Source organism: Lissotriton helveticus, chromosome 2_1, assembly GCF_964261635.1.
Source record: "Lissotriton helveticus chromosome 2_1, aLisHel1.1, whole genome shotgun sequence".
In the NCBI taxonomy this organism is placed as follows: domain Eukaryota; kingdom Metazoa; phylum Chordata; class Amphibia; order Caudata; family Salamandridae; genus Lissotriton; species Lissotriton helveticus.
Window position 1 is genome coordinate 304,717,521 of NC_136059.1, and position 19,216 is coordinate 304,736,736.

General features: G+C 43.6%; 1 long non-coding RNA gene across 1 annotated transcript; it reads left to right on the top strand.

Moving 5' to 3' along the window:
* Positions 1–1,137: 1,137 nt before the first annotated feature.
* Positions 1,138–2,377, top strand: LOC144819325 (uncharacterized). The gene is made up of 3 exons (XR_013607293.1): positions 1,138–1,208; positions 1,295–1,400; positions 2,175–2,377. It is a non-coding gene; the product is annotated as an uncharacterized LOC144819325 (long non-coding RNA).
* Positions 2,378–19,216: the final 16,839 nt, after the last annotated feature.

Below are 19,216 nucleotides of genomic sequence, written 5' to 3' on the forward strand. Positions count from 1 at the left end.
TCTATGCTATGAGAACATCAATAGGCTAAGGATGTTCACTTTCGAAATCTTGAATATTATACCTGAGATGATTTATAAATTGTGACTTAAACTGAGCCTTTATTTTGTCAATTTTGTTTGGAATTTGTACTTCAATGTATGCTCTAGCAATTGTATAAATTTGGTTACATACCGTGTTTTAGTTATTCATAATCGATAAAATGCCACACTTTGTCTGTTTAAACTGATGTAAGTATTATACAATATGCTCAGTACATCAATGATACAAACATATCAGTGATAAATGTAAGTAGTTTCTTAGTCGATAAGATTAATAAAGTTATGATTCGAAATAGTTTAGACACATTGTGAAATCGCAACGATGATTATGCCCTGACAGAGAGACTAGATGAGAGTACATTATTGGCCCCTTTGTGTTTGCTCATAAATGAGAGGCGATTACAAACAAAAACAATGATATAAATCGAGAATTTGTATAATTTATCAGGTAATCTCCCATTTTTTGTCAACACAGAAAAACGATAGGATATTTCATTTAAGGCCACATAAAGGAAATGTTATAGTAAAAAATGCAGTCAATTTTTATTACACTGCAGATTAAAATGAAATTTCTTAAGCAAGCCACAAAAATTTGCCAACTCAAAGATGGAGGTGTAATTTGTTCTATCTATGTGAGCGACATATGCCTAAGTAAATGTTAGTCCTGTTTTGATCTTCAAACGGTAATCCCCCATTTTTTCCTTAATATCGAAAAATGATAGGATATTTTATTTCAGGTAACATTAAATGAAATGTTGCAGTAAAAACGCAGTTTACTTTATTATACTGCTAACTAATATTAAAATTCCCAAACCAGCCACAGTGATTTGCCAACTCAAAGATGGCGGCGTAATTTGTCCTATCTATGAGAGTGACATACTAAAATAATGTTAGTCCTGTTTCGATCTCCAAACGACAGGCTTTATAAACACAGTACTTGGCTGCACTCAATTCTTGCTTCATTTTGGGTGCATGCGGCCACGCTGACGATTTATTCAGCTCTTTATGCATGTGAGAACTTGAAACTAGCCCTGACTACACCAAGCAACAGTCATGATGCAACAAAATATTTCATATATTTCTGTTGCTTTTGATTTACAGATCTCTTGTCTTCCATAAAGAATTAAAGTAAAGGGGAAGACTCTGTGCGACATCAATTTGCGCAGAAGGTAATAATACATCAAGCATTTTTTTTTAAAAAAACTGGTTGTTCATATATTAAATGTAGCATTGATATAAGCATTCTCTCAAACAGATTAACAATTCTTAACCGCCCACATTAAACTGCGAGAGTTATTTGAGCTGAACCAACCGAAATACATTCAAGTAGAAGATTGCATATGCCACTTACTATACAGAAGGTATGATCTCACTTAAGTTAACCTTTAACCCCAGTTCCATTGAAACTCCAACAGTGCTAATCAAGTTACTCTAATTCTTACACAGGGCATTATCGATCGCCTTTTTTAATCATCAATAAAGTGTATTTAGAGGCTACAAGACCCCATCTTATCAGGTATATATAGATCCTAGATAGATTCTGTGATTTGTAAACCTTTGCATTTAGCAACCAGATTGTAAACTTTGAAGTAAATGGTGTGTAAGTAAATTCTCCCATTGTATAATACCAACTTTTTCTTCGCCTTCAGGGTTGTTAGAATGTTTTGCAAATAATTATATCAAGTATGTGATTAGGACCATACTGTTACATGTTGTAGGAATTCCTGTTTAAAAAAAAATTTGTGTGATTAAATCAAAAGCCTTTCTGAGTAGAACTCCAAGTATGCGAGTGCTTCAGTAAGATAAATACATCCTGCAAACACAATGTTTATAAATATGGAAAAAGGGTTAACATAAATAGTGTTGTCATGATAGACATGCCCAGCTTGTGATGGAAAGTTGATATAAATGCATAATTTTCTGAAATTTAGATGTATTGTGTAACAAAGTTCCGCAACAACGCTTACATAGATGTATAAATTGCTGGCTCAATGTACATTTGAACTCAGACGTCGAATGATTGTCTTTAAACATAGAGAGGGATGGTGTAATATGTATAGAAGAGTAGTTAAAATTATTTTTATCCCAGTATAGGCGATTGAGATTGTTTTTTAATTACAACTCTGTCTTTTCAGGGTTTTTCCAGATATGATTTATATGTCCTGAGGATGGTCTCTTCAACTCAAGACTAGAGACCGAAACGTCGACATATACGCTTTGTCTGTTTAAATAATTGATCAACTGTGAAGAAGCGGACAAGCGCTTACAATTGTTATAGAGATTTTTTGTTTGATTGTCATTCTTGAATCATTTTCTCCTATAACATTGTTATATTTCTGTACCCTTTTTAAAAAACAATTTATTTTTGGAGTATTAAATACGAACTTTTTCATACACACCTCCTCCCTCTCTTCTCTTTTGGATCACTTGTAGTGACCTATATAAATTGCATACAAATTTGAGATTGTTGCTTTGCACTATTGGTCTTATACATATAAGGACCTCAAATATTGTTGAAATTCTATGTGAATTGTATAATAACAAAACCCCTTGAAGGTATTCCTACCCTACCATATCCTTTGCCCAAACCCTCAAGGGTATATTGGGTTGCTCATTTGCCGTTACAGCAGCAGCGGTGCGTCCATTGGGGCGTAGGGGCGTAGCCCCTCTAACCCTGGACGCACCGTGGCAAGAGCATAATTGCTGCCTGCAATTGTAATTCACAAATAATGAAGCGCCGCAGCACAGCGCTTCAATTCCGGGACACTCCCGATGGAATGCGGAGCGTGCAGGGGGTGGGGCTGGCTGTCTGCAGCATGCCCGCAGCAGTACAGTACTGTCTGCGCATGAGGATTTATGGGCTGTATCTAGCCCAAGCATGCGCGTTAGTGGCTGACAGCGTGAAGTTAACATTACAGAGGGACCGAAGGGGCCGGGGGTGCTGCTTAAGCCAGGGCAGGGGTTTCAAAGGTGCCAGGGCGAGCAGGCAGTGTGCCCCCCTAGCCAATCCTGGCGCTTCATGAAGTGCCAGGATTGGCTGGTCCACCCGCAAAAGGGCAGGCAATCCATTATTGGATGCCGCTCGTGGGTGATGGCACACTGGCTGAGCACTGCATATCATGGCCAATCACTGTGTGGCTTCAGCAGGTGAAGCCATGCAGTGATTGGCCATTCAAGATGCGCGCCGTGACGTTTTTCAGTAGTTCGTTTTTTACTGCACTTGTACTTAAAGTTTCTAGTGTGTAGGGCAGCCCTGGTGTAGGGGCTCTAGTCGTCACCATGTGCGCGCAGGCAGCAGTAGACGTCCGACACAGCACTTCACTCGAGTCGTTTGTCTACGCTGTCACCACCTGGGGTAAGAGGCATTTTCTGGAAAACAAAAGCGTCGCTAAATTTGTAAGGCCTGATAAGCCATTCGAAATATGTGTGGAGGCAGGGGAGAAAAACATCGGAAAAGGGAGGGGGCGTTTTAGTTTTATAAACACTGGTGTCATATTTTCGAACATGATTGTATGCATATGACAAAACTCCGACGAAGGGGTGGCCTCCAGAGCCAAAGTAACCTCTGGGTTCTGAGAGTTCTCTTTTTTTATTTATAAAATTGCCTTTATTGCTTGACAGCATAGTACACCATTTTAAGTTAAGCTGGAATTACACATTTAAAAATGGTTGGAACTTTAGCTCTGCACTCTGCTGTCATCATTATGTAATGTTGCCTGTTGCTAAAGGCCCGAGGGGGCTATCAGCATTAGACAGGAGAAATACATTATCTTTGCAGCAACTACAAGACACAACTCAATAGAGAGATGTTTGTTTCTTGACCACGATGTTTGTTTCTTGACCACGAGTAGCTTATTATTATAAATTGAGCGAGGATCCTTCTGACTGGGAGGAAGGGGGTCTGCGCTGGCTGAATGGTTGTGCATTCGGGATTGGGGAAATTTTAGACTCGTCGCTTTACAAGACAGAAAGAGCGGAGACAGCGCTACAGTGAGCACTTCTTTGTCGACTGCCTGCTGTCTGGCATGCAGAATATAATCAACAGCGCAGGGAGAGCTTCTGGACAGACCGGGTCCAGACACAAGAGATGCAGTAACACACCTAACTCCGGGCTACCCTGCTGAAACGTTTGATCTTGGGCAGCACATTGTTTATGTTGGTGGTGGTAGTTGTAAAAATGACGTAAAAATGTCTTGTACATAAAATGTATCATATTTTGCCCTCCTGTCAAAGCCTTCCTATGCCAGCCTCAAAGACGTGATTTTCATCATGGCTGCCTTCTTTCACTGTGGTTTGGTCGCTGGCATCATAGTGCCTGGTGTGACTGAACTACTTTGCATAGTCATGGCACTCTCTGTTTCTGTTTCGTGCTTCAAAAAACATGTAATACCCTGACAAATGAAATCCTAGTGACACAGTGTGAGCCAGCACCAAGTCGAAAACTACTAAAATGTAAAAGGTGTTTTTTAGTAGGGCTGGCACTCGAGGAGCTGTACCACCCCTCCAGGGATGCTAAGAACAGATGACCAGTGAATATGCAAAATATCCAATTTAGATTCTTGCTATTCGCAAGATATCACCTGGTCCATTTGTGGCTTTGAGGATAGGAGCATCTCCCCCATGTCTCGTGAAATCTGCATACCCTACAGTCAGGTATTATGTATGGCCATTCCACCAGGTGACGTAGATGCATCTTATTTTACCCACACTGTCAAATATACTCCAGCGTGATTTACAAGCTAATTGTTTTTGGGATCCTACTTAGCTAATATGAATATTTGCACATTGAATGCATGGGAGAATTGCGCTCATAATTAAGAACTTCCTGATTTGCTTGAAAGCAGAGACATTTATAAAATACATAAAGCATGAACGTAGATAGCATTTACACCCCTGAAGTACAATTACACACAACTCGTTTTGCTGAAGCCTTATTGGAAATAATATCCTATTTGGCGGCTTTGTCAAGCATCCCCCGTTTGAAGGATCTTTGAAAAATGCCCACTGTTCCCAGATTGCAGTGCATATAATTTCATGCTGTCATTAATAACCAAATGTGTCGCTGATTCGCCTTGGTTTTTCTGCTGAAAATGCTAAAAGCTTGTTTGCAGTATCCCTTTTTTCAAGCTGCTTACAATGCCTTGCTTGTTGAGAATGTTACATCAAAAAGTCTAACATATTTTGTAATTTAAAGTTGACAATGTGGCAGTGGTTCAATGACATTTGTTGCTGCAGCATGGACGGCAGGGTGGAAGGAAGGGCAAGGCATGTAGGGTTCCAAGGGGTTGAGATGAATAAGCAAGCTGTCGCTTATGTGTTGTGCTCATTCACCTATTTATCCAAGACTCTTTATAAGACACATTCATGTAAAGTGACGTTTATTTAGGCATTAAGTCCTGTGGACTGGATGTGCTCTTCCTAACGGGAACTTGGACACGAGCGCACAGTGGGGTAGAACTGGTTATGGTCTGCCCTCCGGGCTATAAAATTAGGCATACCCCGCGCTTAAAGAACAGAGGTGGCGGAATAGGTTTCATCCTCAGGGAAACCCTAGCCCTTTCACAGCTAGAGATTAAGGAGGTACCAGGCTTTGAGTTCATGGGCTTCTCCTTTAAAGGGCATGAGAGAACGCTATATTCAGGGGTTCTCTGCTATAGACCGCCTGGTAATGCACCATCATCTCTGCCGGAATTCATCGAGCTCATTTACGATCTATCTAACTCTCATACCAGACTGTTAGTCCTGGGAGACTTTAACCTGTGGCAGAACGGTCCTCTGGATACCGCCTATAATGATCTTTGCCAAGCCTGTGGCAATATTCAGCTGCAACAGCTGGTCCTTTCTGCCACCCATGTGAAGGGTCACATCTTGGACATGGTTTTTGCTGATGCTCAGAAGGTGGTGGTGAAGGACATTCTGCCCCAATGTTGGACGGATCACGCACTCGTATCTTTCCACCTCCATATACCGGCCTTCTCGTCGAATGACACAGGACTGAGACATGCTAAAAGACTCTTAAAATCTCCAGCTCTGCCCACTCTACTTCCTGAGGGATTTATTCTGGAGGGTAGCGTTGACGAAAGCTACGCTAACCTGTGTCGGCAGATATCCACTTCCTTGGATAAAGTGGCACCAGTGCATAGATCAAGGGACAAACAAAACCGAGCTATGCCTTGGTATACCAGCGATCTTCTACAATTGAAGTTGAGATGTAAGCGGGCAGAGAGGGCCTGGAGGAAGCACTATTTAGACGCAGCAAAAGTCAACTTCAGGCTGGCATTACTAGAATATAAAGCACAGATCAAGTGTGCAAAAGCGGTTTATCTAGAAGATACGCTGAATCAGGCGACCAACAAATCGCAGACCTTATTCAGGATTGTGAAGGATCTTTCCCACCCGACTGGTGCTATGAACAACATCCCAGTCTCTCAGGCCTTATGCGACTCTTTGGCCGCTGCCTTTGAGGATATGATCGCCACTATCCTGGGCGGACTCGCTGGGCTGACTGACTCCACTTCAGATGACTCTCTATGTGGCTCCCAGATGGGTGAGTCGGCTGAAGCGTCTAGTCGACCTCAGCGGAGCAGTCTCCCTTTCACTTTGGGCACTCCAGAAGCATCTTCCAGTCGACCCCAGATGAGTTGTCCCTCTCTGTCTGGTAGCTCCGGATGATTCTTCCAGTCGACCCCAGGTGAGGTGTCCCTCTCTCAGTCTGGGAGCTCCGGTTGAATCCTCCAGTCAACCCCAGCTGAGCTGTCCCTCTCTCAGTCTGGGAGCTCCGGAGGAATCTTCCAGTCGACCCCAGCCGAGGTGTTCCTCTCTTAGTCTGGGAGCTCCGGTTGAATCCTCCAGTCGACCCCAGCTGAGGTGTCCCTCTCTCAGTCCGGTAGCTCCGGAGGAATCTTCCAGTCGACCCCAGCTGAGTTGTTTCTCTCTTCCCTCCTTTGATGAGTTTTGCAAACTAGCACAAACTGTGTCATCAGGCTCCCCGCTGGATCCACTCCCGCACAAATTCTGGAAATTATTCCAGAAAGAACTCTATCATCCATTATACTCCATCTGTCATCAGTCGTTTGTCACCGCAACTGTCCCGGAGAGCTGGAAGTTGGCAGTCGTTTCACCCCTCCTGAAGAAACCCACACTCGACCCCTCCTGCTTGTCAAATTACAGACCCATTTCCTTGCTCCCTTTTCCTGTTAAAATCATGGAGAAGATGGTTACCCGATCTCTATCTAGATTCCTAGAGGATAACACCTGGTTGGACGTGGCCCAGTTTGGCTTCCGCCCAGCTCATGGGACGGAGTCTGCGCTGGTGGCCGTATTGAATAATCTTCGGTCGCGGGTCGACACGGGTCAGGCAGCCTTTCTAGTGCTGCTCGACATGTCGGCTGCGTTCGACACGGTCAGCCACTCCACCCTTATTGAGCGGCTGGAGGAGATCGGAGTCACGGGGTTGGCAAGGGACTGGCTGGTCTCGTACCTTAACAACAGGCAGCAGGTGGTGGCATTACCACCTTTTAGGTCGGATGTACGGAAAGTGGGGCAGGGGGTGCCCCAGGGCTCGGCCATCAGTCCTATTTTATTCAATCTGTACCTCCGCCCCCTGATCCAATTGATAAGTTCCTTTGGTATTTCGGTGTTTAATTACGCCGACGATACCCAATTGGTCTTTTCTTTGGAGGGGAAGGACGCTGTCTCCTTAGAGACCTTCCACCGCTGTATGTCAGCTACAGCGGACTGGCTACGTTCCAACTCCCTCCAGTTCAATGGGTCAAAAACGGAGGTGTTGTATTGTTCTAATGATCGGACTCCACGTCCTCTGCCAGACTATTTCTGGCATCCCTCCTTTCCTGGGGCAGTGACTGCAGCAGAATCTGCTCGTAATCTAGGGGTTATGTTTGGCCCCAACCTACAACTGGACATCTTTGTTAATAAAACTGTAGCCACTTGCATGACTCTGCTGCGGATGTTACGTAAAGTTCTTCCATTGCTTCCAGCGCGGGCTAGGCCTGAGGTAGTGCGGGGCATTATTCTAAGCAGGTTGGACTATTGCAACGCACTGCTTCTGGAGGCACCTGGTACGCTGGTGGGCAAGCTGCAGCGCGTACAAAATATGGCAGCCAAGTTGGCACTGTCTCGTCCGCGCACCGCCTCTTCCTCCAGGGCACTCCTGGATTTGCACTGGTTGCCAGTCCATCAACGAATCCTTTTTAAAGCATCTTGCCTGGTTTTTAGAGCATTGCATGGACAGGGCCCAGTTTTGCTGCAGAATCTATTTTCATGGTACTGCACCTCTCGGAAACTACGCTCTTCCTCGGTGTATCTGGTGACGGTTCCCAGAGTCCAGAGGGTAAGGATGGGTGGTCGGTCTTTCAGTTTTGCGGCCGCAAGACTTTGGAATTCTCTCCCGATATCATTGAGGAGTCAGGGTGACTTTCTACCTTTTAAGAGAGGTCTGAAGACCCACCTGTTTCCGAGAGTAGTGTGATTTCGCATTGGTGGTTTCGGCTTACTGAATCAAAGCGCCAGGATACCCTCTGGGTGACAGTACAGCGCTATATAAATATGCCAATACATACATGCCAATACATACATTAATGGTAATGTAACAAAACTGGTGCTCATGTAAAGCGCTCTGATACCCGATGTCTCGGGTCTAGTTCGCTATATAAAACAAAAAATAGAAAAATCAGTTGTTGACCTATATATGGAGGTGCGTTGGCAGTCTGGCAGAGCTAGCCTATGTTTGTGGTCCCAGTAGTGAACAGGGCAGCAGGCGGCAGCGCAGAAGGTTAATGTGCCTGCTGCAAAGAACATGTACCTGATGCAGATCACAACATGCATATGATGTAAATAGGTCAGTGAGTCACTGCTTTTGTCAGAGAGATCCTTTTGTTACTTGCAGTTTGTAAGTTTTCAAATTTGCTTGAAAATGCACGATTTTTCTTCTCTTTTTTCAAAAACCCCTTATGGGTTTCGGGCTCGCTCGCTCGCTATGGTGCAGTATGCAAATCAGTTTACGCCTCACCACATTTGGCCCCTGAACAGTCACCTGTCTCCGAAAAAGTACCACCTTAAATACCACGGCTGGGCAAAGGGCTGATAATTGACTTGAAAAAATACATGATTCTTGCACAAAAAACACATTATTTCCTTTCAGTAAATATGCTGTGGTGTTGAAATGTACTGTCAATGGTCGGTGTTGTAATTAATCTTGTGTGGATATCTAGAGAAATGTCTTGGGATTCTGGATGCACCTCAAAAGGCCCAGGGACACCATGGGGGTATCAAGGATTGCCTAACAGTCACAATGCGACTAAGTGAGGGATAAGGTCTGGGGTGGATTTTGCAGTAAAGTGAGACGGTTTCTAAGTGATGTTTGTGTGTGTTTTAGTTTTGGCTAGTATTTTTCTTTACCTGTTAGCATTTTCTGTGTTTTTCCCTACCACCCACCCAGGCCCAGTTTATAAATAGATGTCCAAGGTCTCCAATGCCGTAACAGAAGCACTACATACCTTTTGGTAAATTGTCAACTAGGGTTCTCACTAAATTTTGCATTTCAGATCACCTGTTCCACTTTGAGAACAGTTAGGAGAACAAAAACAGGAACATTCTCCTTGCATTTGATTTTAGAAGGTGGAGACAAATACAGAGGACTACCTTGGGCTTGGGCAAAAGTACTGGCAGAAAGTGGATATTTTTCCAGATTTAAGATCCCGGGCTAAGCTTCTAAATGCTGTCAAAATCACACAGAGGTCTAGTAGCCTGAAAATGAGGGTAGGGGTAAGTGCATGTTTTTGGTATTGATACATTGGACAGGGCAACATTTCTCATTTCATGTGACTAACAAACACAAATATGTTAATACTTTATTATTTCCATTATTTACTGTAAACCTGGTAAAGGTAAGGCATGGTTCCCAATGCTTTGTGAAGGCTGTTTCCCAACTGCTGTGCAACTTCTTCTACTCTTAGAGCTGAGATTTCCATGAAAGTCTTATAGTCTGAATTCAGCACCTGAGCATAATAGGACGGAATGTATGAAGCTCTGGGGTTATACTGAATAAGCAGCTACCTATGTCATGCCATCTATTAATGTAATAACTGCACTTTCACAATTGCTTTATTAACCTTTCTGCTTTCTCAAATTGGCTTGAAAATGCATGATTTTTCTTCCTTTTTTTCAAAATTTTCTAGGGGTGGTTATCCCCCCTAACCCCCCTTTTGGGGTTCGGGCTCGCTCGCTACGCTCGCTCGCTACGGTGCAAAATGCAAATCACTTGCCGCCCCACCACTTTCAAATGTCACCCACCGCCCCTGCGTTACAGTATCTATAACAAGCCTCATTACTGTATAAATATCACTAATCATCCTTTCCCTAACAGCAGTCTTTCAAGACTAAAGTTCTAAAAAGAACAAAAGTGTTCACAGAATGTTCCTGCCTTGGGAGACGTTTTGCTGTGTGTGACAACTTTAGAATCACTCATTTTTCTGTGCAGAAGGCTAAATATCGACGTGAAAATGGTTCTCATCTCTGCTGCTCCAGTGTTCTCAAATAAACGAATCCCCAAAAACATGTTGTTCCATGTGCTATTTATTATACATTTGTAAAGTTTTCAGTCTGTAAAAAGTTTGCAATTCGTAACAGTTTGCACTGAGTTAAAAAAATATCTGTCTCATTTACAATGTTACCTATTCTGAAATATATTTTAATAAATTAGCTTTAAATGCAGTTTCTTATAAAGAATATTCTTTTTTATATACTTATTTTCTATATTTTTGAAAATGTTTTATAATTTGATTCACCATAAACATAATTTTGGAGCAATTAATGTTCAAGTAGGAAAATGCCACTACCGACAAAAGCAAGTTTCAAGTTGTAAAAAACATATGTCCAGACTTCAATTCATTCAGAGAGCTCATTACGTATAGGAGTATACATCTATCCTTTTCAGCTATGAGATCTTCCAGAGAATAGCCACTGAACCGCTAAAAAAGCTATTCTCATGCGTTAAAATGGAAGATTAGCATAATATTTTGGGGGAGATTTTCCAAATAGTCACGCAGAGCATCCCCCTGCGAGACTGTGCTGCGTTGCGTGACAGAGAGGGAGCAGAAGAGTGCCATATCTTCCGAGATATGGCTCTCTCTTTCCCTTTCCCTTGCGCCGACGCTGATCCAGCTGCCATGTGCGATGCACACACCTCAGTGCCGCAGCTCTAGGGTGAGTGTGTGAGTGGTTTGCGCTGGAAAGAAAAAGCAACAAAAAAAATGTAGCTGGTTAGGATCACTTTTGTGACGCTAAATCAGCGCAAAAGGATTGAAAATCTCCTCCCTTTATCTACTAAACTGTAATTTTAAAATTAAGGAGCAGGGGAGAGGATGCTGAATCTGTGTAAAGGGTATGCTGAATATAGGTAAGGATTCTTAGCCCTGTAAGAACATTTCTGATGGCTACATCTGCCTGTGTATTCCTCACCTTTTGAATTACCCCTGTGCCAGCATTCCACAGAAATTCTTTTCTTAGCTCTCCCACGTCGAAGAGGGCGTCACATCAGCTTGGCTCCGCTCGCGACTTCGTATGACGTCATCGGAGCATAAGAAGACCTCGTCAGCCTGCTGATGTCTGTTTCCTTTTTTCAGCTCCGCCGTCGTGATACGTTTTTTTCTGGGACTTTCTATTTTTTAACATGTGATAACATTGTTTCTATCATCTACTTCGAGTTGCAGTGAGAATGGCTACTTTGAAGAAGTCGGGTTTCAAGCCCTGCAGGGAGTGTGGGGGCCATATGACCATCACGGATCCCCACAGCAACTTTCTCTTGTGTCTTTCTTGGGACCACGACGTTGAAGGGTGTTTGTGCTGTTGGAAGATTAACCCGAAGGTGCTGAAGGAACGTAAGGCGAAACACTTAACGGCGGGGGCAAAAACAGAGAAGAGGGGTATCTAGAGAGCGAAGTCGTCCACCTTGCATACTTCGAAGTCGAAGAAGCATTAGAAAAAGAGAAGACATGGATCTCGATGTCGATCTTTGAAAGGTAGGGCTTTGAGGTCGGCCTCCCCTGTTCGGCGACATTGTGAAAAGGATGCCATCTCGCCATCGCCTACTCCTTCTCCGCATTCGACTCCAGCCCAATCTCCGGCATCAAGGGATTCGCTGGTGCCCAGGGATTCTCTGGCACCCAGGGAGTCTTCTCCTGCTTCTGTGGCTTCACCTGTACTGGCTCTGATGTCTCTGGCGCTGCAGCCTCAGCCCGCCATAAGGCCTCGGATGGATCCAGACCACAGGGCTTCGGATCGTTATCCTCCTTTTCTTTGAACAAGGGGCGGATCTGTTGCATTTCTCAAATGCGATGTTTCACATGTTTGCCAAGGCACCTTACCCTACCGGTGCACCATATGGCCCTGTGGGTCCACTTGCCTTTAATTTGGGCATCCCAAAGCAGTTTGCCCAGACAACTTTCATTCCGACGGCTCCATCATGGCAGTTTCCAGTGCCGAGGTTTTCGACTACGATACCTCAATCTCTGGCTGACGTCTTCTTGGATTCGAGCGGTGCCATTGCCCACTACGGAAGGTCCTCCTTCGACGAAGACACCGTTGTCACCGGCGCTGTGGCTGGTGCCGCCAACGCTGATCCCAAAGCGGCATTCCAGGAGGGAAGCGCAAAGACTGCTGGAAGAAGAGGAGTACCAACAAGAACATGAGGAAGAGGAGAACCTCGACTCCGTGGACGACTTCAAGGGCTTAAGGGATGCCAGTGCCCTGGATACTTTCCCTGAGTGGGAGCTTTCTTCTCCAAAGGCTTTGCCTTCACAAGACGTTGCCCCTTACCATTCAGTCATCAGGAAAGCCTCTGACCTGTTGGACCTTAAGTTGCCCTCGGCCTAGGTGAAGTCAAATAGCTTGACTGAAGTGTTGCATTCTCCTTCCTCTTCTGTTAAGCCTCTGCTGCCTTTCAACGAGGCGTTGACGGAACCGATAATGGAGGTGTGGCAGAAGCCCTTGTCTACCCGTGCAGTTTCTAGGTCAGAGACAAGATGGTATAAGCCTGCTCCTGGTGATCCAGCTTTTCTTTCTGCCCATCCTTTGCCAGAAAGCCTGGTGGTTCAGGCTTCTTGTTCCGAGCAGTCAACTGGATCCTTCCCCCCTCCCAGGGGTATAGAGACTCGAAAAAACTAGAACAGTCTGCCAAAAAGGTGTTCTCCTCAGCAAGTATGGCTCTGCAGTCGACAAATGCCACATGTTTGCTAGGAAGGTACATTCATGCTCTAATTGACTCTGTCAAGCAAGTAGCTCCTAAGTTGCCTGAAGTTGACCGTGTTAATTTTTTGGAAGTGCTATCAGACACTCAAGTGGCAACCAGTCAGTTCATTCAGTCGGGTCTGGACACGACGGACTCGGTCGCCAGGGTGATGGGCGCCTCAGTGGTTACCACGAGGCATGCCTGGTCTAGGTCTTCAGGTTTCTCACCAGATATACAGGCTACCTTGATCGATCTACCCTTCGATGGATCTAGATTCTTTGGAACAAAGGCAGATTCTGCGCTGCAGTGCTTCAAGGACAGTAGGGCTACTGCAAGATCCTTGGGCCTGCAGTCCCAGCCCAGGGGCTATGAATAAAAAGGGTATCAAGGCTTTGACAAGGCAGCTTCCTTTCAAGGCCATCAGCAGCCACAGCAGCAGCAGAATCCTCTGTACAGGTCATACAGAGGAAAAGGTAGAGACCGTCTGCGGGGAGAATCTCGTCAACAGTCTTCCTCCTCCTCCACTGTCTCCAACCACCGGTACCATGGGAAAGCAGTTCTAGATACCCCATCTTGAGCATGCTGGTTCAGTAGGGGGCAGAGTGTCCCATTTTCTACAAGATTGGAAATCGGTTACTTCGGACCGTTGGTTTTGAAACTTGTAGAAAATGAGTAAACCCTACCTTTTCAAGAGTTTCCACCTCCTTACCCTCTTTGCCAGGGCTAGTGTTCAGAGGACCATTTGCTGCTCTTGCAGCAAGAGGTTCTTGCCTTGCTGTAGAAAGATACGATAAAGGAGGTTCCGGAGCAGGAAAGGGGTCAGGGATGCTACTCCTGTTATTTCCTGATCACCAAGAAGGATGTTCGGTTGAGACCGATCCTGGACCTCAGGGTTTTGAATTTTTACCTCAGGCAGGAAATGTTTAAGATGTTGACCCTAGCTTAGGTTCTTTTGGCGCTGCAGCAGGAAGACTGGATGGTGTCAATTGACTTGCAGGATGCGTATTTCCACATTCCTATTCCGAAGTCGCATCGGAAGGGTCTCAACACTACCAGTTTGCGGTCCTTGCGTTCGGTCTCACTTCCACACCACAAGTCTTCACAAAGGTGATGGGGTACATCTCAGAAGGTCAGGGATTCCGGTTTTCCCCTATCTAGATGACTGGCTGCTCAAAGCAAAGTGACCAGAGATTGTGCTGCATCACTTGGGATTAACAAGGCAACTGTTGTTCAACTTCGGTTTTTCAATAAATATACCCATATCTCAACTGGTGCCCTCTCAGCACAGCCTGTTCATAGGGGCAGTACTGGGAACTACTGTGTGTTGAGCTTTCCCACTGCTGCAGAAGATTCTCGACATTCAGGAGATGATTCCTTTGGTTCCCATTGGAGCGGATGTTCCAGTACTAAAGGTCCTACGCCTGCTCGGCTGTTCGCTTCCTGCATACTGTTGGTCAACCATGCACGCTGGCACATGAGGGCACTCCAGTGGTACCTCTGCAGGCAGTTGTATCAGCACAATGGAGATCTCGGGAGATCTACCATATGTATTTGTGTATATATTTGTATATATATGTATATATTTGTATACTGTGTATACTTGTATTATGATGTCGGTGTGCCCGTTCGCCTCGAGGGCACGAACAAAATTGTGTGGAACTGACGCCAGCACGCCGACGAGGTCTTCTTATGGCTCCGATGATGTCATACGGAGTCGCAAGCGGAGCCGTGCTATTGTGACGTCCCCGTCGACGTGGGAGAGTTAAGAAACTAATATCCGTGGAATGCTGTTGCAGGAGTAATTCAAAAGGTTCGAAATCCATAGGCAGATACTGTATCCACCAGAAAAAGTGTTACCGAAGGTAAGTAATTTGTTCATTATAAAGTAAACATTGGTGATCATTTACTTCATCTTGCTCCAATAGAAAGGTTTTGGTAAATCTACTGCTCCTATTAGAGGACTATGGCATTCACGACTACCTCATTTTTCCATGGATATAGAAGTTTAGCTCAGTGTTGTACCAGCATATTATTGTCGGAATATATCTGTGTCCTAACTATAGTCAACAAAATATCATCTCGTTAGAGTTTATCATAGACATGTTGTAGTTTAAGGTGTTATTTCAATAAATTTCACAAGTGGCCTACTTTGAAGCGTAGCAATATTTTGTTTACTTTGACTTTACTGTCATGTCATAATTCTTTAGATTTAATTGTGATAGCATTTCTCATTCTTGCTTGCGAAATGTTTAGGGCCTGTTCTTATATCCTGGGTCTTCTCCAGATGAATAATTAAGACTTACCTTTAAAACAAGATGCATCATAAATTTTAAATTCTAAGTCGTGAGGTCATTTAAAAAAAATAGGATTCTTAAATTTATATTTCAATTGATCATATCTATTTTATTTTAGGTGGTTAATGCCTTGTTGTGGTATTTTGTCTGGTTCTTTACTTTATGTGGCCTTTCATTATTTTACTTGTGCGAACTTTTGTTGATGTGTTTGTTATTTGACAAACTTCGAGTTCCAGTGAGAATGGCTACTTTGAAGAAGTCGGGTTTCAAGCCCTGCAGGGAGTGTGGGGGCCATATGACCATCACGGATCCCCACAGCAACTTTCTCTTGTGTCTTTCTTGGGACCACGACGTTGAAGGGTGTTTGTGCTGTTGGAAGATTAACCCGAAGGTGCTGAAGGAACGTAAGGCGAAACACTTAACGGCGGGGGCAAAAACAGAGAAGAGGGGTATCTAGAGAGCGAAGTCGTCCACCTTGCATACTTCGAAGTCGAAGAAGCATTAGAAAAAGAGAAGACATGGATCTCGATGTCGATCTTTGAAAGGTAGGGTTTTGAGGTCGGCCTACCCTGTTAAAGCAAACAAAAAAGAAAAAAGAGTTAAAAAAAATAACGGTTTTAAAAACGGTTTGAATGCATGAAAGGAACTGTATACGACTTTTGTGAATAAGTTGACAAGCCACAAGGTGTCAGTTGTTGGAGCAAATTTGTAATGGGATCCAGAGAGACCTAATGATCCAACTCATGAGCAATGGTATATACAAAAGTAGATACTATTTTTAGGTAGCATGGACATGTGACATACTGGTAATGTATGCTTTATGTCTCGCCTATTTCTGCCCCCTGCATTCTTATTCTGAATGAAAGATTAACTCATCTAGGGTCTGCTTGCAGTGCCACTAAATAACAGTATTTATGCAGACAGACACCATTGTCAATTACCAGTCCACTTCAGCTTTAGCCCCACCTACCTCTGCACACTCAATCTAATATTGAACTGTGCATTGTGCCTTTCACGCTTCATCAATAACAATTAGCGTGTTAAAGTAATATAATATAAATAATATAAGTACTTACTATTCATGGATTTTATGTTAACAATATCCACCCCTGAAAAGTTCCATCCTTGACCTGCTTGTACTTGTAAACTTTTCAGCTCCTTCTATGGCTGCAAAAACAACTGGATCGAATCATATATGATGGCAATTTCAAAGATGATATATAGAAAATGGCCACTACAGTGAGACCCGAAACAATTATCACTTGTCATAAAAATGTAAACACTGTAGAGTCATCAATGAAAATAAATGTTAATGAACTTTTAAAGACAAACTGAAGCCTGATTTTGAATGTGGGCTTGCAGTGAATTGCCACCATAGAAAAAAATAAAACAGTAAAAATCAATGTCTTGTAGATGAATATTTATGGGTAAGAAAATGTGTGTGTTTTTGGGAATAACAATCTCTAATTTAAATTGGAAAACATGTTGATTATTTTCATTTGGCATCCTAAAAATGAATCACTGATTTCAATTTGATTTTCTGCACATAAGGGAGTATTATTGTGCTTTTGTTCTACTTCAGTCTTGTCTCTGTCTGAAACCTAATACGCACAAACCTCCAAAATGGTTTTATATTGAAAAACAAACAATAACTATAAATAATTAATGTGAATATAGAGCATGAGCTTTGCCAAGCACGTCTTCAAAACAAGTAAGAAAAAAATGCGTTGACTACTTCCAACTAACATATTCTCCTATCTTGGACATACTATCATTCTTTCACAAAATGAATCTCTTTTTTGGGAAACCTGTATAAAGCACAATATAATCTTTTTCAAAAGAATAATGCCTCAAATCCAATAATTTATGTCTTTTATAAGCTGAAAACTGTGGTTACCAACATAATGTAATATGGAACTATTTGCATCTATGCCATTCTGAATAAAGAGTATTGTCTTTTTTCAACTCCCAACATTGATAATCGAATTTCTAAAATGTATTCGAATCTCATTTATGATAATAACCACCTACTGCTTCAATATAAAATAAAACGTGATTGAGAACTTGAACTGAACGTTAATGTATAGGAAAGTGACTAGTTTAAATATTTGAAGGACATTCCAAACATGAGACCTATTCTGCTGACGCTTCGAACTCAACACATGAGCTTGGATTTCATTGGGAATGGAGAAAGTTGGTTTTGTGGAATGTGGGATTTACTGTAAGTGCCAAGAACAACACCGAGCACATTTATCTGTTCACACAATGCCCTGTCATTACAATCAGGAGCTGTATTACAGAAAGTGCATCGGGGTGCAAAGGGCTTGTGCTCATTCTTTGTGCATCCCAGGGTACTTTGATATTACAGAAGGGGCCGCAGCCGCTTGTGCGGCCCCCTCTGTAATATTGATACCGCTGTCTCAAGAGGGTGTTCTCTCATTTGCAAGACCCCGTGCAAATGAGGGAATCTCTTTGCCTCTGCACTCACCTCGTTTTATGGACACGGGTGCAAAGGCAAAGATGCTGTCAGGAAGGGCACTGAAAGATGGTGCACTCCTAATGGCAGCTCTCAGGAGGGGAGGATGAGGATTCTATGGACCCCTTTATACATCACCTTGCTGGCAAGAACAGTCACTCACTGCACCTGCCCGCAAGGGGATCTCGCTCCCCTTTTGAAAGTGCAGGGGGGTTCCCATCTGCACTGTGAAACACAGAGCAGCTTTGAAGCAGCCACTCAAGATTTCACTTAAATGCACTGGTCCCAGGGCAGTGCAGGTATGCGGCAGCCCTGAGGGCAGCGCATTCAACATAATAGGGTGCAATTTTTCTGGTTGTTTCATGACACCCCTTCAAAAAAGCGTGCCATGCGCAGACAAAGTGCCCTGTTATCATAATAAGCCCGTGGCGGGAAATATCAAGAGTGCTCTAAACACAATCTTGAATACCTAAAAAACTAATAAACAAAATTGTTTTCATCATATCTATAGAACAGTGTCCCTTTTTTGTTATGGTTCCCAGACCTTTTTCCACTGGTGCTGATGTTTTGCAACTGATGTGCATGGGGTCCCGGCTAATCAGGCCCCACTGCCAGTGCTCTTTCGCTAAAAACAAGGTAAAATGATCTAATTGTAAACATTTGGCATACACTTTAGCACCCCTGTACATTCCTCGTAAATGGTTTCCATGGTACCTAGGGCATGGGTACTAAAAGGAGTCCCTAAGGACTGCAGCATGTATTATGCCACTCTAAGGGACCTCCATACAAATTGCATGTAGACTGCCGTTGCAGGCTGCATCACATTGTACAAACCATGTGCGAAAACACTACAGGGCACACTCACTGTGTGCAATGCCAAAGTCACTACATATGATATATATATATATATATATATATATCACCACACAAGTTGCCCTGCAATGAGGATGCACTCCTCCAACAGGTGGGTTCACAAAACCTTTATTCCAGAAAAACCAGCACATCGGCCCGCATTCTCTTAGTCCATGCCGACGCGTTTCGGAGCTTCTGCGCTCCTTCTTCATGGGCGTTCGTTCGCACCCTGTAACTGGGTCCCAGCATTCCCAGCGTGTGCTCACACTTTTTAAAGAACTCAGTGTCCAACGCCGCAATGGTGTCTTC